The sequence below is a fragment of the Pteronotus mesoamericanus genome, unplaced genomic scaffold (genome assembly GCF_021234165.1).
Source record: "Pteronotus mesoamericanus isolate MK-2021 breed Mesoamerican mustached bat unplaced genomic scaffold, CSHL_Meso_final contig_24, whole genome shotgun sequence".
Lineage (NCBI taxonomy): Eukaryota > Metazoa > Chordata > Mammalia > Chiroptera > Mormoopidae > Pteronotus > Pteronotus mesoamericanus.
In genome coordinates this window covers 15,836,730-15,852,055 of record NW_026555100.1, presented here as the reverse complement: position 1 = coordinate 15,852,055, position 15,326 = coordinate 15,836,730, and positions in this window count along the sequence as shown.

Below are 15,326 nucleotides of genomic sequence, written 5' to 3'. Positions count from 1 at the left end.
AAGCTGTTGATTAAAACAATCACTGCTATTCTAAACTCTTTTTAAGAAGAAAGTATATTTGACATACAATATTCTATTAGTTTCTGGTGTACAATTTAGTGATTCAATGTTTATGTGTCTTCTGAAGTGATCACCATAATAAGCCTGGTAAACTGTCTCTCACTATACAATGTTATTACAATATAATTGAATTAATTCCCCATGCTGTACATTACATCCCCATGACTTATTTATCTTATAACTGAAAGTTAGTACTACTATTTTTGTTATCCTCACCCAAGGACAGTGTTTTTTTTTCATTGTTTTCAGAGAGAGAGGAAGAGAGACACACACACATCTATTTGTTGTTCTACTTGTTTATGCATTCATTGATTGATTCTTGTTTTGCTCTGACTGGAGACAGAAGCTGCAACCTTGGCGTATCAGGATGATGCTCTAATCAACTGAGCTACCTGGCCAGCATGTGTTTTTCTAAAAGGATGCTAAAGCCTATGTTTGCTTAGTCATAATTTGAGTAAATATTTTTTTGTATTCTGATTAACGAAGTTTCAGTCTTGTCCTTTGCTGCCTTATTGTCACCATTCATTATTGCTCTTCTCAAAATATAAGGCTACCTAGATTTGGAATGAGATGGAGAGGGATTGCTTTTTTGAGGAAAGACTCAAATGGATTTTCTTTCAAGAAACACTGAGGAGAACATCTCAGGTGATGACTAACAGGAGGTGGTCTATTTAGAGCAGAAACACAGATGATGCTTTGAAACTCTTCCTATGGATTCTTTGCATGGATTGGCAATGATGCTGGATTCCTGGATGATTTCTTAATCATTGCATGTCTAGGTGCTATTTCTTTCACCAGAGTTACCCATAGAAAGGAAATGTAAGGTGTTAAGACAAGAACGTATTGGACTGACATCTTCCCTCTTTGAAACCCAACCTTTGTACTCTGGGCATCCCAGTTATCTAAACAGAACTTGTGGAATGTGATTTGAGAGTCATCAAAGAGCTTTTCTGCTCTCAATATGCCCCCTGCCTTTTTGCACCCAAAACCTTTACTATTGAACTCATTCAAGTTGGTTACATTACTTTCCATTTGGGACTCTTAGTTGAACTTGGGAAGCCAATGGGGTTGAACAAATCTGGAGGGGGAATAAATTGAGTCCAACATAACATATTTATAATTTGCACTGTCTTAACAAATGTGATATCTCCTACAAAAACCTCCTAGAAAAATGAAATAATACTATGCTTGTTTTTTTAATTAGAAAATATTATAATTAGAGTATAGTTTACTATTTTAATAACTCCTGTTGTTGACAAGTTAGGTTGTTTCTAAATTTTTACTCATATAAGAGAAGAAGTTCTATTTTATGGCTGAATCTTCATTTATCTTTTTGATTATTGATAAACAACTTATTCCTAGAAGTATAGCTAATGGTTCACAAGACATGTCTCAATTTTTTTTTCATAGGTGCTGCATAACTGCCCTCCAGAAAGAGTGCACAAATATATACTCTTACGTTTTCCTTCAAAAGTTTGGGGCGTCTTTTTTGAAAAAAATAATATTAAATTTACTTTAAATATGGACCATTTCATAGCTGAAACTTTCTGTAACACTTGTGATAAGTATATATTGTTAGTAATGAAGTTAAATTTTTTATATTTATCAAACACTTATATTTGTGTATTTATGAATTGTTTATATATCCTTTGCTCGCTGTAATTTTAGGAGGCTTGCATTTCTTCTTATTGATTTGTAAAGACTATCTGTTAAGGATAATAGCTTTATATCTTATATATTGACAAAATTATATTTTTTATCAGTTTGAAAATATTTTTATACTTTAATAATATTTGTTTTTAAATAAATATTTATAAATTTGTATTTTATATATGATCAGATATATTTCACTTTTGTTTCTTTCATGGCTTTCCTCTTTGATGTATGCTAAGGAAGGTTTTTAAACTGCTAGATTTATGTATATATATTTTTAGTGTATTTGTAGTTGTAATTTATTATAACACTTTGAGGATATTTCATTTCTTCTGGCTTTCATTATTATTGTTGAGAAATTGGCTGTAAATCTTATTAGGGTTTCTTTGAAGGTAATGTGTGTTTTTCTTGGGCTTCTTTGAAGATTTTCTTCTAAGTCGTTAGGTTCCAGTAGTTTTAATATAATATATCCAATAGTATTCCTATTGTCTTTCTACTTACTTTTCTGGTGAAACTATGTCTTAATATTTTTGATGATAGGAACAATTGATAAGCCTGATTCTCTTCCAGTCAAGCATTATTTTTTGTGCAATAAAATAGGGTAACCTTCCTAGGCCCATCCATTGTGACACTAGATGGGACTAAAGGGCTTATGAGAATGGAGAGTGAATGAGCTGGTTCATGATTCCATGTCTATAGATATGAGTACTGGACTCTGTATAAATGACGTTCCTATATTTATGCTGGAATGGGAAGAGTATAAGAGAGAGAAAGGAAAAAATTTGTGTGATGTGTAGGTGGGAGAGCTTTTTCACTTAGGTATGATCCTTTGTGTTACCAAAGACATTTACTAAATCCATTGAATAGGAAATTTGTTGGCTCTCTCATAGCTTAAAACCTGTAGATTTAATCTCAGTTCAGCTCAATACAGGGACCCAAGCTTTGTAATCAGGTCCTGGGTTCTCTTTTAGATTCTCTCAGCTATTCTTCTTTATTGGATTTATTCTCAGGTTGGTTTTCTCTTATGTTGGAAATACAGGCTTTATCAAACCTGCCCACATCTATTCATGTTCAAGTCTCATGAGAAAGAGCCCCCCCGTTTTTTGGTAAAGAGTTGTAGCAAAATTGTGTGTTACTTGCTCTTAATTTGATCTTGAACAATTATTGTGGTCAGAAAAAAGAAATGCTCTGAATGGCTAGACCAGTGTCAAATGAGCATTCCACTCTAGGACTAGGGAATGGAGTTAAAGTCAGTTTGAAGTGTGTTAGTAAACACTGGTGGAATGTTTTTTACTTTCCCAGATGAAAATTGGTCTTCTGTGGTGATCCAGAATCCATTTCTTATTTCTTTGTCTTTCTGAGTCTGAAATTATTTGATTTTAAAACTTCCATCGTTAATGACTGCGAATATTTTCTTCAATGACTCTCTTGAAGTGTTATATGCTCCTGAAATGCCTCATGCCCTACATCAGCATTTGCTGTCCTTATTTAAATGATCTGAAGTTGTGTTATAACTAGAGGCAGCTTCAGTGGTTCTGGATCCTGGATGCACATTAGAAATTTCCTGGAGAGCGCTTAAGAGATTTCTGGCTTTTCCCTAGAGAATTTGATGTAGTCCATTTGAAGCAAAACTCAGGCATTGATGATTCTGATGTAGTGCTAGGATGAAAGCCATAGGTTAGAAAATTCTGCAACAAATAAACTACCTTTTTTTAGGTGGTGAATTTTAGGTTTCAAGTGTTAGAGGGTTAATTTCCTTTAGCCACCCAGTTTTGACCTTCTTTATTTCACTGTTATTTGATTTTGAGTTAAAACTTGATAAAAGATGCCCTGGCTGGTGTGGCTCAGTGTACCAAGTGCCAGCCTGTGAACCAAAGTGTTGCTGGTTCGATTCCCAGTTAGAGCACATGCCTGGGTTGCAGGCCAGGTCTCCAGAAGGGGGTGCTCAAGAGGCAACCACACATTGGTGTTTCTCTGCCTCTCTTTCTCCCTCCCTTCCCCTCTCTAAAAATAATAAAATCTAAAAAAACAAAACAAAACAGTGAAAGGGAGTGATGGAAATGATGGTAGGAAGAGCAGGAGAGTGGATATGGTCACAAGTGAGGAGCTTTTCCTTAAAGAATTTTGTGAAGCCCCAATATAAATAGTCCACCTTGAAAACCTACTTGAATTTCCAAAGCATTTATTGACTGAGTATCTAAGCAGAGGACACATGGGGATATTATTCTTTGATGCTCAGCTGCCTGCCTGTCTAGCTGAGGAACTTCAAAAGATAACAGCATTTGTGTGTATATCCAGGTTCTCCATAATATGGACTTCAGTGTTTGTTTTTTCTTTGTCCATAGTTTTATTTTTATTTTAATGTTTTTATTTTTAAATTACAGCTATGTACAATATTGTATTAGTTTTGGGTGTTTGACCCTGTGATGAGACATTTATACAACTTACGAAGTGATTACCTCAATAAATCTAGTACTCATCTGACACTCTATACAAGGGGGAGACCCAAAAAACTGGAATTTATTGATAAAAAATTGTATATTTATTCTTACATGTTTAAACTTCAGTCACCTTCCAAATACTCTCCATTTGATGTAAACAGGGGGTCTAACCTGTGTGTGGCTTGAGGTCTGTGAATGTGGTCCAACACAAAATTGTAAAATTAGTTAAAACATTATGAGGGATTTTTTTTCTTTTTTTCTTTTTTTCTGTGATTACATGTTGCAATGTATTTAATGTGTGGCCCAAGACAACTCTTCTCCTTCCATTGTGGCCTGGAAATGCCAAAAGTTAGTTTGGACACCTCTGCTACACCTATTGAGATGTTTTTTCCACTGCTCAAAACAATTTTTGAACTCATCAATTTTTTGTAAAATAGCCCAATGGTTAGTGTCTGCCATTACTCCTTTGCCTTTTTTTCTTTTTTAAAGATTTTTTATTTATTTACTTTAGAGGGGAAAGGAGAGAGAAAGAGAAGGAAATATCAACATGTGGTTGCCTCTTGTGTGCCCCTTTACTGGTGACTTGGCCCACAACTTGTGCCGTGACTGGGATTCGTACTAGCGACCCTTTAGTTTGCTGGCTGGTACTTAATCCACTGAGCCACACCAGCCAGGGCTGAACTTGTCAATTTTCATGCCTTTTAGTGCTTCTGCCATTTTTTTTAACCTCTTCCACATGGGCAAAATATTTCCCTTTGAGGACTTTTTTCTCCTGGGGAAACACAAAAAGGTCACTCTGGGTAAAGTTGGCTCAGTAGGATGGGTGAGGCATGGGGGTCGTGCCACTTTTGGTCAAAGCTGCTGAACACAGCATAGTGTGGGCAGGTGCACTCATAAATCAACCATCACAAAGTGGACAAATGTGTTGAAAGAATTAAAAAAAATTCACTGAAGCCAAATGCAGCCTCTAACAACAATGCCAGCTGGTACACTGATACAGATGGGTTCCTAGAACACTCACCTGGTGGAGAAGCCTGTACTACCAGGGGACCATTCTCCAGAAGATAATTACGGGGTTTTTTTGGGTCCCCCCTCTTATAGTTATCACAACATTATCCAGTATATTCTTTATGCTGTACTTTATATCCCATGACTATTCTGTAACTACCAATTATACCTCTAAATCCCTTCACTTTTTTCATCCGTCCCTTCAAACTTCTCCCATCTGGCAACTGTTAAACTGTTCTTTGTATCTATGAGTCTGTGTCTGTTCTTCTTGTTTATTTATTTTGTTTTTTAGATTCCACATATGAGTGAAATCATCTGGCATTTGTCTTTTTCTGTCTGACTTACTTCATTCAGCACAGTACTCTCTAGGTTCATCCATGTTGTTGCAGATGGCAAGATTTCATTCTTTTTTATGGCTGAATTATATTCTAATTATATGTAGAATATATATACTAATAAAGTATATTATTAAATAATGATGAATAATAAAGTATAGTATATTCATATATTAGAATATATATACTAATAAAGAAATTCTAATATATATATACACACACACACACTCATATGTCACTTCTTCTTTATCCATGCATCTATTAATGGACATTTAGGTTGCTTCCATGTTTGGTTATTGTAAGTAATGCTGTGATAAACAAATGGATATGTATTTTTTTTTTATTTAGTGTTTTGCTTCTTTTTTCAGTAAATACCCAGAGGTGGAGTTGCTGGGTCCTTCCTTGTCTCTTGTTATAGCCTTTGTTTTAAAGTGTATTTTGTCTGGTATATGTATTGCTACCTCAGCTTTTTTAGTTTGTTTTCATTTTCATGATATATTTTTTTCATTTTTTTACTCTCAGTCTGTGTATCTTTCAATCTGAAGTAAGTCTTCTATAGACAGCATGTGTAAGGGTCTTACTTTCTTATCCATTCAGCTATTCTGTGTCTTTTGGTTGAAGCATTTAGTCTATTTGCTTTTAAAGTAATTGTTGATAGGTATGTATTTATTGCCATTTTATTATTAATATTTTGATTTTTTTCCTTCTTTTTAAATACTCTTTAACATTTTTTGTAATAATGGTTTGGTGATGATGAACTCCTTTAGATTTTTCTTATCTGGGAAGTTCTTTGCCTGTTCTTTGATTCTAAATGATAGCTTTCTTATGTAGTGTAATCTTGCTTGTAGGTCCTGGCTTTTCATCACTTTGAATATTTTGTACCAATCCCTTCTGGCCTGCAAAGTTTCTTTTGAGAAATCAGCTGACAGTCTTATGGGAGCTTCCTTGCAAGCAACTATTTTTCTTTTGTTGCTTTCAAGAGTCTCTCTCTGTCTTTAACCTTAGGCATTTTAATTATGGTGTGTCTTGGTGTGGGCCTCTTTGATCTCATTTTATTTGGGACTCTAGGTGCTTGCTGGACTTATATGTCTGTTTCATTCAACAGGTTAAGGAAATTTTCTACCATTATTTTTTTCAAATAGATTTTTAATTTCTTGCTCTCTGTCCTCCTCCTTGATTCCCTGTGATGTGAAAGTTGGTACGTTTGAAGATGTCCCAAAGGTCCCTTAAACTGTCCTCATTCTTTTTTTATTCTTTTTTCTCTTTTCTTCTTATTATTGGGTGTTTTCTGCTTCCTTATCTTTCTAATCTCTGATTTGATCCTCTGCTTCATCTACACCACTATTGATTCCCTGTAATGTATTCTTCATTTCAATTAGTATAGTCTTCATTTCTGACTGGTTCTTTTTTATGTTTTTTATCTACATTTTTATTTTTCCTTTTTGTTGAAGTCTTTACTAAGTTCCTCTGTTCTTCCCCTAAGTTCATTGAGCATTCTTATTTCCAGTGTTTTGAACTGTGCATTCTGGTAAATTGTTTGTCTCCATGTGTTTACTTTTATTTCTGGAATTTTGTTTTGTTCTTTCATTTGGGACATGCCCTTTGTCTCTCATTTTGGCTGCCTTCTTGTGTTTGTTTTTATGCATTAGGGGGAGTTGCTATTTGTCCCAGTCTTGGGAGAATGGCCTGTGTGTAGCTGTCCTGTAGGCCTAGTGGCACAGCCTCCCCATTCACCAGAGCTGGGCCTTGCAGGTGTACCCCTATGTGGGCTGTGTACATCCTCCTGTTTTAGTTGAGCTTTGAATGCTGTTGGCACATAAATGGGAAATATTGACTCCCAGGTAGATCAGCTGTGGCCACTGTGGAGGATCTGCTATGCAGAGGTACAGAGCAGAGCTCACTTCAGCGGGCTTAAGTATCGGCCAAATCCTCGCCTTGAGTGTGGTGCTTGGTGATGTGGTTGGGGAGTGCTTTGGCATGGTCTTAGGCTTTTCACCATGTGAGCTGGCTCTGGAGCCTCCTGGGAGGTGCAGGTCTGGGTCAGCCACTGCTTGTCTCCAGCTCAGAGCCAACCAGCATGAGTTACAGAGCAATCTGCAGATGGCTGCTACTTGTGCTGGGCTTGGAGTTGCCCAGGAGAGGCCAAGCTTTGAACTAAGTCCAGCTGCCACTTATGCCAGACCTAGGGACACTTAGCAAGAGGTATGAGGTACACAGAGGCCAAACAATGCTTGTTTGAGAGATTTTAGGAAGTTGGCAGCGGGAACCAAGACAAGTCATTTGTATGAAAAAGCCACTGACAAGGGCTTGGTTGGGCCAGAAAATGGAGTGAGGAAGGAAGTCAGATTATGATCAGGACGGGGCAAAAAGTTAGCCAGGTCAATGAAGACTGATATGATACATGACTGCTGGTTCTGTTAGGGATGGCTTAGCAAAGGAACAGTGGCCTCTGTAGCACTTCTGTCTGGGAGACAGCTGTCCCTCCAGCTCTCTCCCTGATGCCAAAATAATTCAATCCCTCCCTGCATGTCTCTGGCACCTTTCTAGCTGCTGCCCCAGTGCTGGGGCTCAGAGTGAGCGAGTCCACGTGAGCCCAGGCAGGCCCTTTAAAGGGCACACCTGGGACGCCAGGAGCCCTCCGTCTCCCTCAGTCACAATCTCTGCTGGTTTTGCATAGCCAGAAGTTATGGGGAACTCTCATCTAGCACTGGAACCCTAGGGTGGGGAGCCTGGCCTGGACCGGGATCCCTGGCTCTTCAGGGGGACCTCCACAGTGGAGATATCACTTTAGATTTTTAACTGCCGCACCTACGTGTTGGACCAGCCCTTTCCACGTCTCTGCTCCTTCTACCAGTTTCAATGTGGCTTCTTCTTTATATCCTTAATTACAGGACTTCTGTTAAGCTAGGTTTCAGGTGGTTCTTAATAATGCTTGATCAGTAGTTTAGCTGTTAATTTTGACATGGTTGTGGGAGGAGAAGAGCATAGCATTTACCTACACTGCCATCTTGCCTGAAAGCTGGACTTCAGTTTTAAACAGGTTCTTTTCAAGCCCTGTTTTCAATTCACTACAACTGTTTAAGAGAAGAGGTGTTTCCAAATGAGCATTCAAATTAAGAGACCAACTCAGAAAAGTAGTGACCCAGACAGTGTCTGACTTACATCTACTTCTTTGTCACATTAGGCATTTGGGCATACCCATCACGAGCTCTAAATGTTTAAAAAGGTCTGGATATTGGTTACAAATGATAATAGGTGAATATCTTGTACATTAAAAAAATCAAATTCTATGTTTTTTTTTCCCTCTGCCTTAAGTTCATAGCCGGTAACATAATCAAGTGAGTCAGTAACATAATCAAGTGAGTCAAATGCCAACATCCAAACAGCCATAGCTTCTCCCCAATATCTTTTTTCCTATAACAGCCATCCACTTAATTTTTATTTATTAATTAATTTTGCCTGAGAGTAGAGTAGACTACCTTTAACCTGTCAATCTTTGTATCTGAGGACCAGGGTGGAGAGGAATGGACTGGAATTTTTCTTTAATTCTATCATCCTTCAACCAGTTTCTCTATTTTCAGCCTTGTTTCTCATTCTGTCCCTAGTCTTGCTTCTGTCTCAGAGACTCTCTAGTTCTATACTGCATTTGCAGTACTTTGTGCTGTATCCCCTGTGGTAGGTGCTGGACTGTGAATTATTTCACTGGTTTACCCATCAGTGTGCTTCTGTCCACTTTAGAGTTCCAGAAATGCAAAGAACTGCCCTCTTCTCCTATTCTCTCTGGCCATAGGGTTGTATTCTTTTCTACTCATAGACTCTTTTTGGGTGGGCTTTTGGATGGAAAGGGAAGTGAATCCCTGGTTTGCCACCTGTACCTGAAACTATTCTGCTTCTCTTTTTATACTGTAGGGCTGGCCAAAAAGTTCATTTGGTTTTTTCTGTAAGATGGCTCTAGTAGTGCTTAGTTGTCTTTAACTTCATTTGAAACAATTTTGTTAGATTGTATTGTGGCAGCTGTCATATCAGTTTGTATTAAAAAAACCCCACAAAAACAACTTACCAAAATTGGTGAATTTTTGTGCAGTCATTTTAATATTGAAGATGGAAGAAAATATGCAACATTTTCAGTATATTATGTTTTATTATTTCAAGAAAGGTCAAAACTCAACTGAACCGTCCCCCCGCCCCACCAAAAAAAAAAAAGAAGAAAGATTTGTGCAGTGTATGGAGAAGGTCCTGTGACTGATAGAACATGTCAAAAGTGGTTTGTGAACTTTTGGGCTGGAGATTTCTCACTGGACAATGCTCCATTATTGGGCAGATCAGTTGAAATTGATGGCGATCAAATTGAGACATTAATTGAGAACAATCAACATTCTACCATGCAGGAGATAGCCGACATGCTCAAGATCAAAAAAGTTATTGACATGCTCAAAATCAATAAAGTTATTGGTGAAAATGAAAAATGTGTCCTTTATTTTATGGACTTTTCGGCTGACCTTATATATCAAGGGACATGTGATTGTTCATCTTCTCATTTAATGAAACATTCCATAACTGTTGATTTCAGAAGTAAATTTACTCAAATTTGTTATGTTTATATACAGGGATATGGATGAGCAAAGGCATTATTCTTTGGGAGAAAAATATGAAGCATAATGTTGCTTCTGTTGCCAAAGTCTCCTGTAATACCTCAGAAAATAATTTAAAAACCAAATAGGTGAAAGGTTTTATAATATATTTTATAACATTTTATTAAAATGATAAATGAATATAGAATTAAAAGAATGAAGCTTTTGGCAGGTTATAGGACATTCATCTAAGAATAAATTACTTTGGAACTTTGGTTACTTTAATATTTGTTACCAGTTTTTGCCTAAGGCATAATGCCAAGTAGTTCCAAAGATGAATTATTACCCACAGCTCTTACCATTTTATCTTTCTTGTTTAATTAAGTACATCTCTCTTATCTTTATCAAGAGGAATAAAACTAGATTGCTGTGTATTTAGTCCATTCTAGCTTATTTTTCTGGTACTTTAAAAAAGGCAACTCTATGCCATATGCTATGCACCAGAATGGCTGTAAATAATCATAAAATTAAATGCCAGAATTTACCACTACATGTGGTTTCTCATTAAGATTTGATGTGGCTTCTCTAAACTGAAAATGGTTGAAGGGTTGATTTCTTGTATTATCAAGCTGTTTTCTGAGCTTTCTTGCTGGCCCACCTACCTGGATATATAATTAACTTTAACTCTCAAAGGCTTCTGTTAGATTTGGGCTATATCTTTAGGAAAATAAGAAGTTATTCTCTGAAACACATATGTGCTGTAGGAATAACAATTCCAAAGTATCTTCAGTGGCTGTTCCCTAATATGATGGTGACCATATGTTCTGGATATTCCCTAGCAATCCTATGTCATGTACCCTGATTCAGGGTTTGGAAAATACAGCCAATACCATATGTAACACTTACTAAGTAGAGAGAATAGGTCAGACTGCTATTGCTAATGAGCTAAATGTTTTTTTTTAAGATGAATCCCAAACCAACCCAGGCTGTATCAGTCATTGTTTAGATGCATGCCTTTAATTTTCTTCTTTAAATATTACTGTATTCTAGGGAATTAGAAATTTCCATATAGAGAAGACTATGGCCCTAGAACAACAAATCCATTTAGAGGAGAGATTATATAAATTAAAATTAATATGGGTTAGACATATCTATTTTTAGATCTATTGCTTTGAGAGCCTTCTTTAAATATTTTTTGATTTTAGAGAGTTAGGAATTTCCATATAAAGACAGCAGTCCTGTGTTCATAAATCATTTAGAGAAGAGATTGTATCAATTAAACTTAAACTTTTCTATGTGTCCCATTCTGTCATCATGGTAATAAGTAAAGATCAGCTCCACTGAGCAGTGTATTAATTTTTCATACATTCTAGTGGATTTTGTTTAAATTCTATCACCAAAAATAATAGGGATAGTTATTTCAATAACACTTATATTTGAATGTCATTTGTTGTCCAAGGTACTATGCTGGGGATGAGGGTACTCCCAAATAAATGTCAAACTCTAGTGGTTTGAAAAGAGCACAACTTGTGGTTAAGTGTTAGGACTCAGACAAATGTGACTTTGTCATTTATTAGCTATGTGACTTGAACAAATTAAAAAGTTTTCCTTGAGCCTCAGTGTTGTCTTTTGTAAACTGGAGAAAATAATACCCCACAGGTGATTGTATAGGTTGAATGAGGTGATGGTAGTGATGTGCTCAGCACAGAGCCCGGCACACAGTAATTCAATGTACATTGGCAAAAGCAATCATTATCATTACAATAATGTAATTTCTGTTAAATTGATCAATGATATTTGTCAGCATCAGGCCGTACTACCATTCAGCAGAAGGGGTAGGAAGTATTTACCTTGGTGTGCTCAGTATTACATCAGGATAGGAATGGAATTGAGGCGTGACAAAAGGAATGCAAAATTTTATCTTTGCTTCCCAATTATTAACACCACTAGTTTCTAGAAACTCTATTCCTAATGTTTCTCTCAGTCTTTCTCCTACTCTCCCCATCTCCAGAAGCACTGACCCCCTTTACTAGTCCATGAAGTTTCCTAGATTACTAGGGAATTGATCTGATTGTTGGTGGAGCTAGTCTTACCCCAGCATCAAACATAAATTTAGGGACCAAAGCCAAGAACAGAGCAGAAGGACAGAAAAGATTTTTTCTTGATTTTAAAATTGCTTTATATAAGTAGCTTTACAATGTAATAAACTTGTATCGCACTCAATGAATTGGCTCTAGCGATACAGGTAAACTCAGTGAAGTAAGTACTTTACTGGAATGGAGCAAGTTGGCTGTGCTAAGTGCGAGCTGTCTATGAAACGTTCCACCACAAGGCACAATAAAGGAGAGCGTCTGCATGAGAAGGAAAGCTGGAGTACCAGGTGGATAATGGGACATCTGATCTTTCTTAGAAAAAAACTTACCTTTTGCAGAACTTAAGACCCAGAGTGCTGATCAGAAGAAACAATGACTATATACTCATTCTCCTGGCTTCTTTCTGCTGAGAGACTCATATGGTCTTTGATGGGAAAGCTCTTATAGACCGTTTAGTCCAGTTCTTTTCGATGTTTTTGTTTTAAAACTATGGCAGGTTTTATTAACTGAAATCCTCCATAGATCCCATGTGTATGAAATAGAAAACAGCTCATCTGTGTGGGAGTGGATGTGGAGACTTAGGGCCTGCCTGCTTGGTTTCCTACCTCCCCTGCTCCATTCACACGCCATCTTTGCTTTTGCAGTGTGTTCATTCAGGATTCCCAAAGGTTTTAAACGCCATAAACTATGGTGAGCTCAGTGAACCCTTTATTTTTATATATGAAGAACTTTAGACCTAGGGGAAAAAATTGTTTAAAATAATAAGCCAATTAATGTCAAAATAGGTTATAGAATCTGGGTCTCCTAACATCCAGGCCACTGTACTTCCCTTATAGGATGCTACCTCATTCAGCTTATGTCTGTTTCTGTCAGGATCTTCAGTGGAGAGAAAACAGCTAAGCACAATTTCCCATAAAGGTGCTGCTGACATTAGTACTACTACTACTTACTACTATTTTTGCAAAATGGAAGAAGGAAATCACATCAATACATCAATAATGAGAATGTTAATATAATCCATATTTATAATTGGATTCTATGTGCTTCTCTCTTCATAAACACATTTTTAATTGACCAAATTCTGATTGTACCATCATTATAAAGGAGAAACTTCTTCAGATAATCAAAATTCTTAATTGCAAATATTCTTTACAAAAGAATATGGACTTTAACTACCTTATTATAAAAGAATCATTCCATGTGTCTTCTCTGAAGTTGATTATGTGGTCCCAGAAAGAGGATAACAGAGAAGAAATGAAAACATTTCTCTCCTAGCACTTATGCCAAATGTTATAATTGAAGGAATAAAATATACAGTATTTAATAAAGATTAAATAATAAACTAATAAATAAGTAACTAATAAAGATTAGACAATACTGTCTAATCTTTGCTTTTGCTTCCAGATATACAAACTAGTGACCTTTACTGTGAAGTCAGTTAACGGAATTTTTTGACTGATTGACTTTTACATGTGTTCATCAACACATTAATTTTGTATTGCATAAAAAAATTACCAAAAACTTAGTAGCTTACAATAATGCAAATTTATTATTTTGGTTTCTGTGGGTTAAGAGTCTACTGCAAGTTCGAGGGGTCCTCTGTTCAGGCTGGGACCAGGCTGAAATCAAGGTGTTGGCTGAGACTTGTAGAGCCCTTGCGGGCTCACTGTGGTTGGCAGATTTATTTTTGTGTGGTCTCATGACTGAAGGCCCTTTTTCCTTGCTAGCTCTTGGCTGGGGACAGCTTTGAGCTCCTAGAGGCCACCGTCTCTTACAGCATGGCAGCTTCATTTCTTCCTGGCCAGCAGGAGAAGGGACCTCTGACATTCTTTTAAATGTTCCTCTGATTTGGTTAATTGCCAGGATAATGGCCCTTTTGATTTACTCAAAGTTGACTGATTACTCAATCATAAGTATGATATCCCATCATATTCACAGGTTTTGTTCTGCTTATACTTAAAGGGAACAGGGTACTATTCGAGCTTCTGTACCACAGAGAGCAGGAATCATGGAGGCCAGCTTAGCATGCTGCCTACCACATCCAGATTGCTGATACTGCCAGAATAAATGAGGGGCAGGTACATTATCAGTTAAAGCGAGTTTGTTCTCAACATCTTCTCAACACCCTTAGGAGGGTATTGTTAACCCAAGGAAATAAGTTGCCAACTGTTTTTTTTTGTTGTGGTTTGTTTGTTTTGTTTGGTTTTGTTTGGTGGAACAGTGATACAGTGAGGATAGAGGGAAGAGAGGGAGGGCTCTTCTCAAAATATGGAAAACCTCCTTAGAATACAAAGTTGATCTATCCCTCAGCACATTTCTCAAAAACAGGGAACTCAGTACTTTAGTAGCAAGCAATGTGTTAGTGTTGAAACTGTTTTTCTACAAGTTACAATTGTTATTATCATTAGCATTTTTGAAAATAAACAAATACAAAATGTCCTCCAGAGTCAATTGCAGGGTTTTACCCTATCTATTAACACAATTCAGACATAGTTACCAACTTGCAGGGATAAAACCCAAAAGACAAAGATTCAATAACTTTATGACTAAACATTCTGAGTTAAAAAAATAAAAAGGAGGCAGACTATTTTGGCAAGAGTGAGTCATCAGCTGAATTATTCATCAAAGAATAATTCATTGTGTTAAAAGAAAAACTAAGGCATATTACGAATTTTAAGAGTTTATTTGAGCAAAAATCAATTTGAACTGGGCAGCATCTGATCTAGCAGCTTGAAGGGAGCTCTGAGGAGATGTACAAAATGGAAGACTTTAAGAGTTCTGGTCAAGATGGTAGAGAAGGTAAACACTGTATTCCCATCCTCCCAAGACCACATCAGAATTATGGCCAAATTATAGAACAATCAACCTGGAGAACCATCTGAGGAGAAGTTGACCAGAAGTCCTCTAATAAAGGATATAAAGAAAGAGCTGGGGCAAAACTGGACTTTTCAATGCTATTTAATAATACTTGACAATTTTTTGGTATAAAGTCCTTGCTCATGTTTTGTTAGTTATTCCTGAGTACTTTATACTTTTTGTACCTATTGTGAATGAGATTCTCATATATGATATTTCCCAGTTCATTATTGTGAGTACATATTCAGTAGGCCTGTTGATTTTCATATGCTCACCCTGAGAAGAAAATTTTTTTTGCAATTTTTTAAT